This window comes from Triturus cristatus, chromosome 3_1 (genome assembly GCF_964204655.1).
Source record: "Triturus cristatus chromosome 3_1, aTriCri1.1, whole genome shotgun sequence".
In the NCBI taxonomy this organism is placed as follows: Eukaryota; Metazoa; Chordata; class Amphibia; order Caudata; family Salamandridae; genus Triturus; species Triturus cristatus.
The window spans coordinates 340,841,344-340,859,785 of record NC_140583.1 but is presented as its reverse complement, the minus strand read 5'-3'; the positions used below and the strand labels follow the sequence as shown (position 1 = coordinate 340,859,785).

At 41.9% G+C, this 18,442-nt stretch overlaps 1 protein-coding gene across 1 annotated transcript in view; it reads left to right on the top strand.

The window, feature by feature from the left end:
* Positions 1-18,442, top strand: part of THSD4 (thrombospondin type 1 domain containing 4) — a 2,089,562-nt gene that overhangs the window by 2,015,921 nt on the left and 55,199 nt on the right. The window lies entirely within an intron of this gene.

Below are 18,442 nucleotides of genomic sequence, written 5' to 3'. Positions count from 1 at the left end.
AAAGAGCCTGTGGCGGATCTACATCTTTTTCCCAGTTAATTTTTTCCTCTTGCTGTGAACACTGTACAGCTCGGCGAAGCACTGAGTGGGGTGAAGGGGCAGAAAAAGAAGAGTTTTTCTACCTCTAAAAAATACTCAGCAATGACGGGGAGGAACCGATGATGGGAAGAAGAATGATGAAAAAAATGGATTGAAACCCCTGGTATCACACGCTGTAATCACACCGGGGCAGATGGATAACGTAAGCAGGTGCCCTCAGAGAAACAGCTTCAGTAATTTGATCTCAGTCTTTGAATGAACAGCAAATATTATAAGATAAGAACAAGATATACATCCCTGTTTGCCGAAAATCTCAGAGTGAGTGAAAACACAGAGAACTAGTGTGAACTGCTGTTGGACAAAGAAAAAATAAGTTCATATAGGAAAGATTAACCACTTGGAAGCAAGACTTTTTAAAGAACATTCAAAGAAACGATTGAAAAGCAATGGGCAGGCTGTAAGCCCACAAATTATATACAACATGTCTTGAAGCGACAACACAAGCTCTGCCTAGGCATGACTTAAAAAGTAGCATTCTATGAGAGCAGCAGTGAAATGTGGCTGCATTGTTTCACAGTAATATATGGTATTAACCAAACATTAACATATTTAAGGGACAGAAATGTTTAGGAGTCCAAATTTCTCAGCAATTTCAGTTCCTTCAAGCAAAATGTTGGAGAGGCCAGTAAGAATGGCAAATTCACGTATGCTGAGTCTCTAAGATTTTGTGACATGAATGCCCACATCCATGATTTTTTTAACCTGTTTTTATTTGCATTTATCAACTTTGCAATTAGATTTATCACGAGTGTCAAGATACATTTGCATTGATGGTATAGGTATCACATATCTAGTATTACCATTATCTCACACAGATATCAACAGGAGTATTTGGTTAATTTTTACAAACATGAACAAACAATGGAACATAAGAAGTCATGAGGAGGTAGCTTCCCATTCAGTATTATCACAATCACTAGTGTGAGTCCTTTCCATCCTGGATCTGCATTGTCCTCACGGAAGTCCAGTATTATACCTGAAATGTCGGCATATGCCACTATACCATCCCTTATGAACATCAGAGTATGCAGTAGGGAGGCATTGCCACACCTATAGGAGAAGGCAGGGGGTAGTATCAGCACAGGTGAACATGGAGCGTTTAACATGTACGGGCTAGCAGGCAAGTAGAAGTGGGGTTAGCAGGGCATGACATCCCAGACACACCAGGGTTATAAGCATTAGCTCTAGTGCTAGCCAACCAGATACTCGCTGTAGGTTTGCAAGTCAGCTAACAGCGCCTCCCAATCCACTACTATAGGACATTTGCACAGTCCATAAGCTTCCTCTCGTGAGCGCCACAGCCTCCACCTGTCCCCATTTGAACATGGCCTTGCACCAGTGAGCTTTACCTGGTAATGGCAGAGCTTTATAATGCACGGCTATGAGTCGACGAGCAATTAGCAATGCCAAATCAATTAAACTGTTGGTGGATTTGGCAGCTTTCCGATGCTTAGCCAGTCCCAACAATGAGCCTTCTAATGTGCAAACATCTGCAAACACGGCGGCGGGCAGGACGGGAGATATAGGTACTCCGGCAGTGTCTGTACTTGATGAATGTTTGACTAAAAGACAGCACCTAAACTCCTGACCCGCATGGTGCTAAATACCGATACCCAGTAGAAAAACTACAGGAAAACAGAAAAAACAGGTGAGCGCATTAGGCCTAATTTTTGCATGTAATACGTGCTGATTTAACAGCAGGGACACCTAGGAGTAGAGATTCTAGCCCTGAAGAAGGCATGTGAGGGCTCAAGTTGTGTTGCCAAAACATGTTGGCATTCTGATGTGGGTAAAACTGAATTAATAGCGTTCAGGAAAAAAAAACCTTTCTTTGTATCACGTTTTTATCCAGTTCCCCAGGTACCCTATGAATAAACATATTGTTTGGGTATGCCTGTAGGTATTTTTAACACTCATCTGGTTCCCTGCATGGCCAGTTAACATTTTATATAAGAACTCCCATAACATCTTTTGGTTGAGTCCGCCCAGGTAGGACCATCTTACCTGGGTGTGGAAAGACGCCTATGACGAAGCATGTCACGATAAGTGAGTGAGGCGTCTACTCCAATATCTTTGAATATCCCATCACCCGAAGATAGTCGGAGGCTTAATATTCGACCTCAGTGGGACCCTCTGCACCTTTCTTTCTCATGTCTTCTTCGTATGTCCTCTTTTTTGTCTGCTTGAATATCCATAATGGATAAACAGACACCAGCAGTTGCCTTTTGTGATGCGATTGTACCTGGGAGATTGCAACTGATCTGCTTCTCTAACTCTCTTATGTGAATAAGAAGACAAACATCTGTGCTGCCATTCACCTTTTGCAGTGCACCAGACACCGCTTTCCATAGTGTTGCGGCCTCTGGACAACTCCAAATCATATGCACCATATTTGCTCCTAGTGCTAACATCTAGGACAATTAGAGGAGGACCCAAACATTTGATGAAGTGTTGCTCTGGTAGGATAGGCCCTGTGGAGGGTATTATGCTGGATGTACAGAGATTAGCATTCTGCTACACTTTCCTAGGAAATATGAGTGGGTTTTTTTCCATTCTTTCTGTGTTAGTTCTCTTCCAGCATCTCTCTCCCAGTATCTGCAGGACGCAGCCAGTGGGTCATGATTGGTGTATGCTAAAGCACGAACAAACCATGTGATGAGTCTACACCCACCACCTATTATGTAAAGCGTATGTATCAGAGGATGTTGGTCAGGCTTTGTGTCTGTGATGCCCCAGAATCTCGCTAACACAGCCAACAAACTGCCATAAGCTAGAAAATGACTCACCAGGAGCTCATGTTATTCCTGTAGCCGATCATAGGGCAGAGTCCCCCATCTTGGAACAATGCACCCAGTGTGCCCACTCCTGCTGCCTCCTAGGCCTCCACACCTATCCTGTCCCTCATGTCACTGAATCGAGTGCTAGAGTAGAATGGAATCTCAAGCGAGTATCGAGCGATATGCGGCATGAGTTGTAGACTGCAATAATGGCTCTCATATGATGCCCACATCCATGAAAATAGGAAGACCATCCACAGTTTTTACATTGATATCTGAGTCATTATTCCCTCCTGAAATCCAAACCGGGGTAAGCCAAAGAGATACATCACGGAAGCATAAAAAATCCATGATTTAACACAGACTCCATCAGGAATTACATTATTCAATACAGATGCCATCACTGATTGAATACAAGTATATTTTGGTGCATAATGGAGGAAAGAAAGTTGTTTCTTTCTGTGGAAGACTTGATAGCTCACCACAGCTGTTCAGTTCTGTAATTTTAGATGCCAATTTGAGAAACGATACCCTTAAGGACAGCTGCAAGGTTTGATGGCATCACATACTCAATATTAACTAAGCTGGGCAAACATTTCCTGGTCTCAGGTTGAACGAAATCTATGATAATAAAATGATGAGTGAACATATTGTCAAAATAGCATAATTGTTTATATCAACATACAACACAATGTGTAAACTATAGGCAAAGTCCGAGAAGAGATCATTTGGTGTTATATGGAATGCAGGATGATGGGTAGCTAAATATGAAATTATGGGAGTACCTAGTGCTTTTAATTTGTGTTGTTGCAGTTGTGAGAAAAGCGGGTGTTTTATTAATTGTACCTGTCTTGATTACCAATAGTTCTGTCTAATATGTTCTATTGCAGTAGATGCTCGGACAAAACTCACTCAGAGTCCTCTGGTTACTGTGCTTTGTGATTCATATTTTACCAGCCCACTAACGATGCACGATGATTTTCCATTCGGTATAAACATACACTTCTATGCGAATTAAAATTCAACTAAATGCAGATTTTACTCTACTTAGTGTAGTAATATATTGTAGAAGTGCATATAAATAATCTAATGCACAACCTGCAACTCACTACATTTCCTTGCTCCTTAGGGCCTGAGTAGCGATCTTGGTGGATTGGATACTCCATCACAAACGTGGCGGATATCCCGTCCACCAAATTACAAGTTCCATAGGATAAATTGGAATTATAATTTGGCGGATTTCTCTCTGTTCAGCAAGATTGTAATCAGTCTCTTAGTTACCAGCTATTAATATTATGTAAACTTTGAACTTGTCATGTTTCATAAGAATGGCAATTAGACACATTGGCAGCCCACATAACACCTGGAACCAAGGGCATACAGACTCATCAATAACAATGGTTGCAAGTGGGACAATGAGACTACTCAAAGACAGAACAATACATCAAACAGTAGAAATATTCATCAATAATCAAACCATAGAGTAAATCATCAATACTCAAAATAGAAAAAAGCTGCACATCTCCGATCCCGAGGGACAGTTTACGGACACGGACACGCTGAGCATCACCTGTGTCGGCATGCAGCACTCCTGTTTCCATAAATCATGATGAGCATTTTATGACCCCGGTTCCAAGTTTTTTTATTCATGAGATCTATTGAATTAGCTGTTAATGCATCTCTTGTTTGAATTTTGTCTAACTATGCTCTTGCATCAGTGAGATTACATTAGTTCTGATGATGACCCTTAAGTATCCTGGGATTGAAAGGTTGTTGATGACCACGACAATGTGAACATAAAACTGAATGGACTGTTTGCATTTTGGAACTGAAGAATTGCACTGACCTCTACTCATTGAAATTGTTTCATTATGAGATTTATTGTACACACTGTTCACTACTATTTTGGTATTTTGTGTAGTGTGATTACTTGAACGCTTCTTAATTTTCATTATGGAGCATTCCTGTTTGAAGAAAGCGCTTTACTTTTTTACTACTAAAGGCAAGGAACCTACACTAATGATAAAACTCATCAACAAATTTCAGATCAACAGTTATGTCCTGATCCTCTATAGAGGAGGAGTTATTAGGGGGGGGGTAACCAATTCCTTTTTAGCAGAGACCCACCAGCCTTCATTATCATCATTAACATGTAATTTCGACAGAATGCAGTTAAACTAGTCATTCAATGACTGATTTTATACAATTTGTTGCTTCTTGCCTTTCTTTTTTATAGTTTGGATAATTCTCAGTGGTACGTATATTTTTTATCAAAAAGAAGAACAGAGTGATTGGTGGTTACTGCAAGCAACATCCATCATCATATTAAGAGTGGTTTGGGTGTAATGCGTGTTTTATTACTCCAATAATGTTAGGAATTCCAGTATGAAATGTGTTTAGTGACGATAAGATTTTTTAATATTCTTACAATCTGCATTGCAGTCATGTAAAAGAGCAAAAATCAAAAAGTATTAAAAAGACTTTTATGTTCAAGAAGTCACAGATAATCTTTTCTACCACAATGCACTGACAGGCAATAAAGCCAGATGACATCTAGGGGATTGTTTTATGGTCTTCTAGGAGCTGAAATTACTAGCCTTCTGTTGATTCTTTCAAGACAAATGGACTGCTTTGCCAACGTCCTGATATTACAAGTATGACTAATGGTCTGGTTATGGTCCCCGGAATGGAGGCATTAGAGGGGGCTCAGAGGTCTCTAAAAACAGAACCTCAGTGCCCTTACACATTCTGGAGCTCTGGGCACAGGGCCTATGAATTAAAGGATTTGATAAGGAGGGAAAAGGTCTGTTAGGAAGTCCTTGCAAAAAATACATATACGAGAAAGGCTGTCGTAGTTAATCGCTGGCAATGGCTAACTTCATAGTAAAATGCAGTTAGAAGACCCACTTTCAGCATGACCAGGTCCTTGCCGCTGCTACACATAGAAACAAGATTGGCTCTGCACTTCCGTGAAGCAGATGTGCGAAATACTAACTGATTGCAGCTTCATTGATGTCATCAATGATTGTATATTTGATGACATCAGTGTATTTTGCACTATGTTGTGTAACTTCGTGTGAAAGGTCACGTACAATGCAGTCCTTCAAGGGATGGTTGCATACCTCGCTATAGCTGGAACACTTCACGAGGTGTAGGTTTTACATCGTGAGTTTCAGGTCTCTAAAACTTGTTTCCTGGATGAATCTAAGAAAGATGGTCCACAGCGGAGAAACATACAATGCAGCTGTGAACGCACTCCTCCGGAAGTAATGCAACGCACCGAGGAACGTGCGTCTGTAATCAATGTTCTCCACATTCCCAGAAATACAATCGCTTCGCAGTTTTATACTATAGCAAGTACCCACTTAATTTTAATTACATCCTCATATTCTTTATTTTGCATCCATGATCAGTTATAGCTGGACGTTTTAATTAATTTGTGACCTCAATCAATCATCTCAGAATTTACAGCTGACGTTATATTATTTTCTTAACATTAACTGTGGGTGGTCATCTATTGGACCGGCAAGATAACTTCCCTTTTCCCGTCACCAATCAAAGCATTGAGCTGACTGATCCCCAGACTTCCCATATGGTGACCATATTGGACAAATACTGCCGCTTAGCAAAACCATATATACAAGTTTAAGCATGAACAATTCCTCGAAGAGAGACTCCAACATCAGCATTGAACTCCAATTATGAAATTACTCAGGCAACCTCCTCGGCTTCCACAATGTAAACAGCGTGCTTCCTTCATTGCACATTCGATTTGACCCTTACAATATTATTGGGGCTTAAATGCATGACTTTAAGAATATTTGGCAATCGTAAATTTCATTCTGGTAGGATAATACACGCGCATTTCATCTGTTCAGTCTAGCAGAAAACTGGTCCAGGAGTTTATAGGTCCCTCGACTACAGGATGCATGTTTGGCTCATCTAAAAGCTTTGTGGCTGTTTTACGAGTTCCCTCTTTTAATATCAATAAGGCATACAAGTTTTCATAGGTTGTGTGTTAAGCTCACTAATTTAAGTTCACAACAAATTGATTGATTTGACTTTATTGAGTTAATTTTGCTGCTTCTTTCCCGGAAAGTTTTGATGTTCACTTTTTCTGTTAAAACATGTCTCTGATTTAAGTTTATTGGGTAGCTTTGCAGCTCTCGTTAAATTTTTGGACATTTTCGCAATCGTTTTGGCAATACTAAGATAGGATGAGTAATTCTTGTTCTAACCAAGCTGAGTGAAAGTCCTGCATCTTCTGCAAAAGCTCACATAGGAGACCCAGGAATGGGCACGGACTCTGCTAGGGGCTGCGGCACTCCACTGGCAGCTGTGGGATGGTGGTAGGAATACATTGGTGGCAGCTCCTAGTGCTGGCTCCGACCTTGGCACCCGTAGCACTGTCTTTGCTATCACTTACCACATTCCTTTCAATGTGTGTAGCTCAGTGGTATTCCTCTAGCCTCTGGGCTTCAAATAAGAAGCGGCTGCTGGAAGACTAAATATAAAACTGACAAATATAAAACTGTCAAATATACCGTTTTTCATTCAACAGTTATTTTTTGTTTTTAATTGTGTACGAATCATGTAAAAGAAAGAAGTGTTTTTATAGTGGTTGTTAAAAAAATGTATATCTTCTTTTAAAGAATGAAGGTAAAATATTATTTTGAAGCATGTGGTGTTTGTGAGTGTGTATTAAGAGGTACCTGCAGTGGGCATACATAAAATGCTTTTTTAAAATGTAGAGTGGGAGTGGTATGGCGTTGTTATGTGGTTTAAAAACTCGATCCCCCCTTTTAATTAGGGGGTGACTCTCTTTTTGTTATCAGACATTGATTTGAACTACAAACACAATACACCCACCTATATCCACGACCACTGTAGTTATATAGCAATGGAGGACCAATTTATGTGGCATAATGTGCCACATTCCATAGCAGTACATGTGCAACATTTTGAGACTTTAACCAGTTCCGTAGTAGAGTCTTATTTGCCCTTTAAGGCACTACATGACACCTTGTGCTATGCTTTCATTTGAATAACTTTTGATCTACTTGAGTTAGACCCATAAGGGCCTATTCACAAAAGTAAGCTTGGCCATAAATGTAACTTTAAGACTGCATTTTCATTTATACAACTACCAGGATCTCACCAAGGTATTCCTGGTAAGGGTAAAGGCTTTTATGAGGGCTTTTAAGTGGGCGGAGCTCTGCACTCAAGGTTTTAAATTGAGGACCACAAATCTATCCCTTTGTGTGTCTTTCCAAAATCTGTACAATCCTTTTCCTCCCTGGAAACAGTCAGAGATTCACTATAGGACAGGGCTAAAGTAACTCAGTTTACATTGCGGGAAGGAGAATGAATCATGAATGGGCCTCCTCCTTAAGGGAAAATGTTTTCCTCATACCAAGATACCCTCCCTGGTGATGGTGTACTCTTCAGATCTGCATGACATGAACTTAATGGAGACTTTTTTTTAAGTGTGCATTTGCAGAGAAGGTGTTACTTTCCCTGTGCAGACTTCTCCTCTATGGAGATTTCCACAGTGGGAATAGGAGCCTGCGAGACAAGTTATAAAAGTACATTCAGGCAGAGACAGAGATCTCTAATGTACTTATGCAGTTTTTTCGTGAATAGGCTTCATAATGTCTAGAAGTTTCTTGTTGAAATCTGCAAATTATGTGACAGACGGTGGAATATGTGTCAGGGACAGCTACAGCAAAACTATTATGTTTGCAGAAAACTTAGGGAGCTCAGAATCACATAATTTTAATGGGCCTTCCTAATTTCAAGAATCATTTGTAAATAGAACGATTGTTCTACAGCACTTCGTTACCCATTCAGTATATTCATGTAACAAAAAACACATTTTGCCATTCGTGGCTCTCGTGACCACTGCTCTTAATGTTACTCAAATCTCACTGGATCATGTTCATCCTTGTGGCAGTAATGGTCTGGTAGGTCTACTGAAATAATCTCTTTGCAAAACCCTCTAACATGGCAGCCATGAAACTATTAAGTGTCAGGAAATAGTGGTATAGCTCATCTGCAGCATGTGAAATTTGATTGCTCAATTGGCTACCAATAAAGAACTGCAGAAACTACAGAAAGCATTGTCCTGGCCACAGGTCAAGAAGCTTTTCACATCCTACCACATGAGGGTACATGCAAAGTCATGCAGGGTCCTACTTCAAGAAACAAAAACAAGACATGGCCCAAACAAAGTATACAATTTGGGGGACAAACTTATACAAGACTATAGATGGGTAATCTCTGTGCAGTTCCTTGGACTAAATGCTCCCATTCGTCTCCCATGTACCACTGGGTGAAGTGCCCTTGGTGGCAAGAAACTACACAAGCAAATTAAATACATAACACATCTGGAGTAATTGAATTATCTTCCTCTTCAGAAGTACATCTATGGATATTAATGTACTTTTTTGTCTTATTTGTGTCTACTTCTCTTTCTGCATTTGATTTTGATTTTGGCTTTGCCTGCTACCACAACTAAATTAGTTCCAGGAGGCTGTGGGAAAAGCACAGCAGACAACAGTGATTCCAATATGTAACACGTTTAACATAACAAAGCCACACTAGATTCAATGTATTCCTGTATATCAACCAATGCTTGACCTCATAACAATCTACTGCTAGGCATACACAAAAATGTGATGGAATGTCCTCACACACCACAATGAGTCATACTTCATCAGAGGATTCTCCACGCTCTTTAAAAACCCGGTTTGATTAAGAGCCGACCTACACCTGGAGTCAGGGAGGCACTTTAACTGAGAATGGAACTGTGAAATATAACAATTTTGACACAACAAAGCCACACTCGATTCAATTTATACATGTATATCAACCAATGCTCAACCTCATACAAATCTATTTCTGGGCATACACAAAAATGTGTTGGGATGTCCTCACACACCTCCATGTGTCATGCTTCATCATAGGGTTCCCCACTCTCTTCAAAGTGGAGTCAGGGAAGCACTTCTCACTAAGAACACTTATTTTGTATTCCTTGTGTTATAGAGGTAGTGGTGTTCTAAAACATGAATGACAATAACAATTGTAAATACCAACAAACTTATAATCAGCAAATTAGTATGAATCAGATGGCTTTTAACATACTTCAGCATACATACCTACCAGACGCTACTCCGTAGTAGTCTTGAGCAGGGATATAGTAATCTGGAGAACAGTTGATCAGTCACTGTTTTTCGTTAGTAATGTGCAGTTACCCAGCAATAGTATTATCATGTGCTCCCTGGCAGTTTCACAAACAATGTCTAATGCGGGACCTGCCTCACAAGTGTCATACAGTAACAATATCCCAACGTTCCAATATAGTTATTCTAAGGTTCCTATAATATTGGCCCATGGCTCCAAAAAGCACGCCTGAATGAATTGCCTGGGATCGGCACAGAGTGCTCTCACAAAAAGAGATTTGACCAATCTCAACGCGGTTGTTCAACAATACTCAGCCAACTGGAGTCTTGGCATCGGATGTTACTCAAGGATGCTCTCATCTTTCTCGATGTCTCCCATTGGAGCCTCAAGCTACTATCAGAGACAAAGAACCGCGCCCACATCGGACACCGCATGCAAGAGTTTCAGATGATGTCCCTCCCAAAGCCAAGGCGAAGCCTAGCGAGTGACATATCAAGGGCAGGGCTCATTTTATACTAGAGCCCTTCCCAAGATGGCGGATGTGCTCTGGAGGTTGGGACACATAGTCCTTAGTTGCTGCTGAAGGACGAGCAACGTCTTAGGAGGGAAACAGCCTGCATTAAGGAATGTTAGTGGGCATGTATGCATGTACAACAAATCAGTAAGCAGGCTTGCATGTACAAAGAGTCACTTTTTGGGTACATAGGCTGTATAAGCAGGTAACATTACGTGGAGCGGAATGGGGCCATAAAGTTTAGGCAATTAGTGGCAGTTCACAGTACATGAGCAAAAACAGTACACAAAACCAGTGCCTAATACCATGTCTGGCAGGATGAAGCGTGACAATGCCACCAGTACTTAGATACCGCAAAAGCGCCATGAATCTTGCCCCAGACCATCCGAGGGCCCGTAAAGATGGGTAGACTCCTAGAGTCGCTGACCACAGCTGTGACAGTTTGAACCTGGCAAAATATTTATCTTGGCAGGTCGCATTGGCAGTTAAAACTCCAGGCCTGAGACATGCTTAGGAAGTGGGTGGCACAATCAGTGCTGCATGCCCACTATTCGCATTTAATTTACAGGCCCTAGTTACATGTGGTACAAGTCTACTAAGGACTTAGAAGTAAATTAAATAGAACTATTGGGTGTAAACCAATTATACAATGTTTAGAGGAGAGAGCACAAGCACTTAAGAACAGGTTAGCAGGGGTAAATGTGCAGAGTACAACAGCCAGCAAAAATGAGATCAGCAAAAATAGAAGGGGTGAAGGCAAAACGTTTGGAGGCAAAGAACACCCTAAGGCTGACAGGTCTAACAAGTATTACAAAATATGGGTATTTAGTAGGGGTGGGCATAACTAGCGTAATTCGGTGTATTGTAATCATGCAGAATTACAAAATTATGCGAGATTACGCAAGAGGAGTAATTCTGTGATTATTGCTATTTCTTAGCACACAATGCACCCTCACTTCTAAATATGAATATATGGTTGCATTTTGTGCTGAGAAATAGCGATAAACGCAACAAAACACAAGTAGCGAGTGTGAGATGCTGCTTGTGGCCAAGACAGACCTATGATGTATTTTGCGCTAAGAAACAATGCTAAATGCAGCAGAAAATAAATGGCTAGCACAAGCCCCCATTCGCGCTCACTAAAAGTGTCCTCATGGTAGGATCTTTTCCCCAAATTACTCCTAATTACCCAAAGAGAATTAATGCCTGATTGTCGGTAATTCTGCATCAAAGAGTAAGGCAGAATTACCAAAATTACTCCACAGTAATCAAAATTCCTCGTATGTCTAGTAATTAGCAATGTGTTACAAAGCAATTTTATTGATAGAAGACCACTCTGTTTGTGAATTCAGTTCTCCTAAATATGCCATGGAATATACTATTAAATGACACCTGATGAGGCTTTCCAGTATATTATTGTTATGTTTTGTAAGTAGGTGCCTGGTAACTGTTTGTTTTTCTCTGGTGGCATGGAGCTTCCACTTCCAGAATTCGGCATGTAGATTCTTGGAAGTGGAGGGACCAGTTGCTGAGAGAGCTGGGGCAGATCAGGAGACGTTACCTTTAGCAGAATAAAGAAGTTTCTCAATAAATTTGTAAAAGTGGCGACAGGGCAGGATCCTGAACATAATATACAGGATGTGATGCAGAAATACAGCAAACTGAGGGACACAGCGTCCCTCAATGGAATTTTGAATGCGGCCTCTGGTCTAATTTATCCCACCAGTGTCTTGGGTAGAGATCTTCAAACAAGGTGTCTGCTTGTGCCGGGACCTAAGTGCAGGAAGGGACGATTTCCAAGGGAACATGGTAAGACCTTGGTGTGAGCTATCTGTGCAAGGACATCCTGCAGTGCATTTTCGTGTTTGCCCTGAGATGCGTGTTGGAGTAAAAGACGGATAAAGGATTAATCTTTAACTTTGCTGATTTGGTGGATTACCTGCAGTTATAACTATGAGCAATTAGTTGATGCAGTTGTTTGTGGCTCTCGTGCTTGAATTCATAAGCCAGTGCTGCAGCGATATTTGAATGCAGGGCAGGATTCGCAGTCCTCACCCATGCTCGTGCTAGCTGCCTAGTTGTGACGACGGCAGGCTCTGGAGTTTGAGGGAAGAGAACTTGTTACACGTATGTGGCATTTTGGGATTGTCCTGGTTGTAAAGAGTTCCAGGGTGCATGGGATTGTGGGATTGGCCAGCGTCTGGTGCATGTCACTAAAGAGACCTGTGGGGCATCAAAATGTTCACCGCATTTCTGTGCCATCTTGAAAAGGAGGATTTTCTTCATGGGACAGATCGGGAAAGAGGACAAGTGGACGATTACAGGAACTATCATGTTCGCATAGGGAGGAACTAATTAAGGTGTTGTGTGTTTGGTAACGCACACACCTTTCCTGTGTGCTCGGTGACAGGCACACCTTTTTGCTGGCAAACTGTTTCCTGGTTTACATATGTGAACATCAGCAGTAAGGACTCTGTTTCCAGTAATCGTCAGCAATAGGAACACCAAAAACTGAGATACAAGATGTGGCACCATGAGTTGAAGATCCCCATGTGCTAAATCAAGGGTGCAGTTGAAATTGTCATCAGTTTTAGTAATTGCACAAAGAGATAAGAGATGTGTTGGGTCACAGTTTAGCTGAGGCTAGAAATTTACTTGCTGTTAGTAGTAGATGTTTTAAATGTAAGAAATTGGATAATTTCTAGAGGGCTCACAGGCTAGTTGATAGCCCCAGGTAAAAGAAATCTGTGAATTGAGGAAACAAGAATGAACTCACACACAAGAGATTCTGACTAAAGTGATGACGATGATGTGGAAGTGGTGAGTGAATCAGAGTCTGGTTACTCTGGCAAAATGTTGCATCATTATTAATGGGTAGGCGCTGCAAGTGTGGGCAGATTTGTGTTCCCCATTTACCTTAATCGACAAAACCACATGGGAAGGGTTATATCATTTAGAAGTTATGTCCAGCAGATGTAAAACATGAGGGTTACTGTGGTGAAAAAAAGGTAATAGGATATTGTGTGACAGAACTGGGATTCTGGACAGAAAGGCTCAAGGAAAAGTGTATGTCCCTGCTGGGGTGGAAAGAGCAGCGCACGTTGGGGATGATTTTAGATCCCAATGCTCCCATGCAGGTGTTGTTGACCGGATTACAGGTAGCAGACAATTGGGATAGCATGTTTCTAAAATTATTCAGTATGCAGTTAGGTTGCCTGAAATGGTTTGAGCACCGGGTTGTGTGAAAGGAGGGGCCATACCCAAGGTTCATAAAATGAGGATTGTTCCTTTGTCTCTATGGGGTTTACTCAAGGAGGAATTAGTGAGGCTATGCAGTGAAGGGGTGATAGAACCCATTGAGGCATCAGAATGGTTAAGTATGATTGTAATCACAAGGACGCTGCATGGGAAAATTCGCATGTGTATAGACCTTAGAGACCTGAATGATAGTATTGGGGTAGAGTGGCACCCTCTTCCTCGCATAAATGAAATGTTGGCAAGCATGAAGGGGGGTAGATATTTCATCCCGTAGGACTTTTCCAACGCTTACCATCAAGTACGATTGCAAGAGGGATCCAAACATTTGACGTAATTCATAACACCAGAAGAAGTTTTTCGGTTTATCCACATGCCCTCTGGGTTACCTGCTGCATCCGCGGTGTTCCAAAGGGCCATGCAAGGTGAGAAGAAAGATGACGTATTGGTGTGGGGTGAGGACAAGAACCAACATGACGTAATTCTGAAAGAAGTATTGCATAGGTTGGAGAGTGTGGACTTTACCATCGGTTTAGAAAAATGCACATTTGACATACAGGAATTGGACTATCTGGGTCACACGTTGTCTTATCAAGGGGTAAAACCAAAAATGGATTTAGTTGAGGCGATTGAGAAGGCTCCTGCTCTGTGAGACAGGGATCAGTTAAGATCATTGCCTGGTCTTGCAGAATACTACACCAAATTTATTCATCATTTTACTGACATGGTGAATGTATTGCGTGAGGTGATGAAAAAGGGAGTGAGATTTCAGTGGTCCAAGGACTTCCAGAATGAAAGAGTGAAAGAAGCAATTGTGAGGGCTTTAGCTCTCAAACCTTTTGATCCCTGTGACAAAACTATAATTGTGGCCGATGCAAGCAATCGTGAATTGGGTAATGTACTCATGCAGGTGCATGAGGCAATGGAAAGAGTGGTGGCATTCGCTTCACACACTTTAAAAGAATCAGAGAGCACATACTCTTTGGTGGCATGTGAGGCTCTAGCTTGTTGGTGGGGAGTACAACACTTTCGCATCTATGTTTGTGAAAAACATTTTGAATTGCAAATGATCCACAAACCGCTGGTGGATTTGTTCACGAGAGCAGGAGCTGGGAGAGCCACACCTATAATTGCTAAGTGGTGGTGCTGTCTCCAAGAGCATACATTTTCGGTAAAGTACATTCCCGGTGTAAGGAATAGTAATGCTGATTGTTTGTCTAGGTTGTCGATTGATGATGTAAATGAAGATGACAATGATGAGTGGGTGGTGGAGGAGGTATCAGATGTGTGTGGTGCTATTGGGAGAGAAGAGTGGAATGAAGCTGTGTTGGCTGATCCCAATCTGGTCAAATTGATGGAGACTTTACTGTGTGCCCCTAAGGGGGGAAATGAGGATCTAGTTATGTTTAAGTATGTATAGGATGAGTTGTCAGCAGAGGACAGTTTCATGAGAAATAATTAAAGGCTAGTGGTACCTGTTGACCAGAGAGCTAAGTTGCTGACCTTGCTTCATGAAGGACGCGGAAGCATGACAGCTATGAAGAGGAAATCACACGTAGATTTCTGGTGGCTGGGTATGAAAAAAGAGGTAGAGAGGTATGTCTGGGACTGTAGTTTTTCCCAAACGCTCATGGGAAAAGGTTGCGATGGACATCTGTGGGCAATTTGAGGGACTGGGCATTAGTGAGAAGTATGCAATTGTGATGACAGATTTCTTTTCAAAATGGCATAAAGTAGCATACATGAGTGAAGTAAAATCTGGCAAATTGTTAAGCTTTTGTGAAGCCATTTTACAGGAAAGAGGGCTGCCCTGCTAAGATAGTAATTGATAAGGGTCCTGAATTTATGTCAGTGAAATGTATTTTGTTCCTTTTAAGAAAGGGTATCAGCCATTGCAAAATCCCAGTTTATTATCCCAGGGGTAATAGTTTGGTGGGACGCTTCAACCATGTGTTGGGAGAGAGAAGTGAACTTGGCAACACGTGTTGGAAGAAGCAAGTGCGGGATATGTTGTGGAACTATTGTACTACACCACATTCAGCAACTGGGGAATCCCCATTCTGTTTATTGAAGGGCAGAGTACTGTGCACTGTTGGGGTGTCAGCCTGGATGGCAAGGGCTGGTCCACACAAGGTTGACTATTATGATGTACGCAGCAAAGTGGAGAAGCATTTGATTAAGTACAATCTAAGATACAACATAAAAGTGAAGAAAAATGGAAAGGTATTTACCAAGGGAATGTTAGTCAGACTATGCAGTTACTCAAAACTTTCTTCCCCCAAGAAAGGGATTGAGGTGAGGATACCATCAATTTGTCAGATGGTAATTGATAGAATGCCAAGAGGGTGGCTAGGTGAGAAGTTGAAGAAAAGGAATGGTCCAGGAGCTGTGTGGAAGATGGCAGTGTGGAGCAACCATGTAGGGAATCTAGCTCCCTCATAAAAAGGAAACCAAGAGCGTTGGAGGATTATGTGTGTGCATAAATCGTGGTGCGAAAAAAAATAAAAAATATTATTGTTTATTTGTCTGTATTGCCTTACAAAACATAACACATCTCCCTTTCCTAACAACATTAACATGTAAATAATAATATATATATTATTTCCATGTTAATGTTGTTAAGGAAAGGAGATGCGTTATGTTTTGCAAGTCGTTGCCTGGCAACTGTTTGTAGTTCTCTGGTGGCAAGGAGCTTCCACTTCCAGAATCTGGTGTGTGGATTCTTGGAAGTGGACGGACCAGTTGCTGAGAGAGCTGTGGCAGACCAGCGGCCGCTACCTTTTGCAGAACAGAGAAGCTTCTCAATAAATCGCGTCCTGTATCTTCAAAAGTCATATGTTGTTTAACTGTGAAAAAGTGTAACAAGCATTGGCATAGCCAAGAGCCAATAGGTCTCGCCTTTGGGACCTTACAAGTGTTTAGCTATGCAGCATATTATCCTGGGTGCTATACCATAAGAGATTGAAGAATAGGAGAAAATCCAGTGAGTGAGGCAGAGTCAATTAATGGGGAGGGGAAGACGGAGGAAGAGAGAAAGGTAGAGGACAACAGAAATGAAGAAAAAGAGAGTTTGTGGGAGAAGGAAAGTGTCGGGTGGGACTGATGCAAGTGTTGCAAAAGTAAAGTGAGTCTGTCATTTTACAAATGAATCCTCGGTGCGGAGAAAGTCCCCATTAGCCTAAAAATCAAACGTCCTACAATTGTTATCAAGGCTCAACATCTAACTGGGAGGCCCTCTTTTCATGCACTAACAGGTAAATAATAAACTTCTCTATAACTCATGTTGCAACATTTGTTGGCAAGGTGGAGCCCAGAGAAACGCCCTTAGCACTCAGCACCTCGGGATGTCATCAGTGGGAGGGACATCAGAGCCTCCCCTCCGTCCCCCGCCTTCACACAGAGATCCCCAACTTCTCGGGCTCCGAGAGTATTGTTTGTGGCCGCCACTAATGCATTCATACAACTTAGAAACTGGTAGCAAAAAAACAGATGTAAGATAGAGCGGACATAAAGAACAGGGTCTATACTACCAGCAATAAGCCACGCGGTCCTGAATCGGTGAAAGGGGACCCCAAGGCTGCACGTAAAGGAGAAAATGTAGAAACAAAACACACCATAGCGAGAAGGTGAGGAAACTAAAATGCAGACACCCAAGCAAAAAGTTACACTTTCAAACCCCATGTTTATCAAAATGGGGCATTCGGACCCACGGCCAGAGAAAGTACTTGCCACAAGCTCATGGTCTCACCTGCTGTAGAGGTCGAGGGGCTTTACATGGAAGACACACACCGGAGGAACCGAAGGTGAGCCCCACCGCCCCTTTCCTTTCTCTCTGGGAATTGAGGAATTCCAGAAATGTGAACTCTGGGCTCTAAAAGAACATTTGGGAGGAGAGCAGTAATTCTTCACCGGCACAGCTCTCATGGAGCTTAGGCAAGAAGAATGCAAAACAGCGTCTAAAAGCTTCGGGGACGCAGCCTCATGGCACTAGGCCGCATGCATGAAACACGGATATGCTGGCCGGTGGCGCGCACCGCATAGAGTGGTTTTCGTTCCACGTGCTATTTAATTTCTGAAGATGAAAGTGGACACGCGTGACCCAATAGCTCAAGTTGTATTTTCGACCAAGATCACTAAAACAAGTAACTTTTTTTTTATTTGGCGCTAAATACCTCTGCTGTCCCTGAGCGCTATAAATAATAGAGGATACTATAAACAAATGCACGGTCCTCAAGTCAACAAGCTCCGAATAATGGAAGGTCGAGTCTTCCTTCTCAGGAGTCTTCCTCAAAACATGCACAACACCTGATTTTGTCAGCAGCAAGCGTTCAACTCGCTGCGCCATCGCAGTGTGCAGAAAGCCTACCTGCTCGGTTTAAATGCAATGAAAAGCAAGCGCTGAAAGATAAGCGCGGCACGCGGCCACGAAAGTTAAAGTCCATCTACAGTGTTTACCTTATGGGAGCGAGCAGCGGCGGGCGCAATAATTGCAAACAGATGGCACCCCTGCTCGCTCCCGCAAACAAAATGCCGTACATGCACGAGGGCTCATTGGAAACAGTGCAGTGCATGCACAAATATCCCAAAAAGTACGGAGTGATTCCAAAAGGTCACT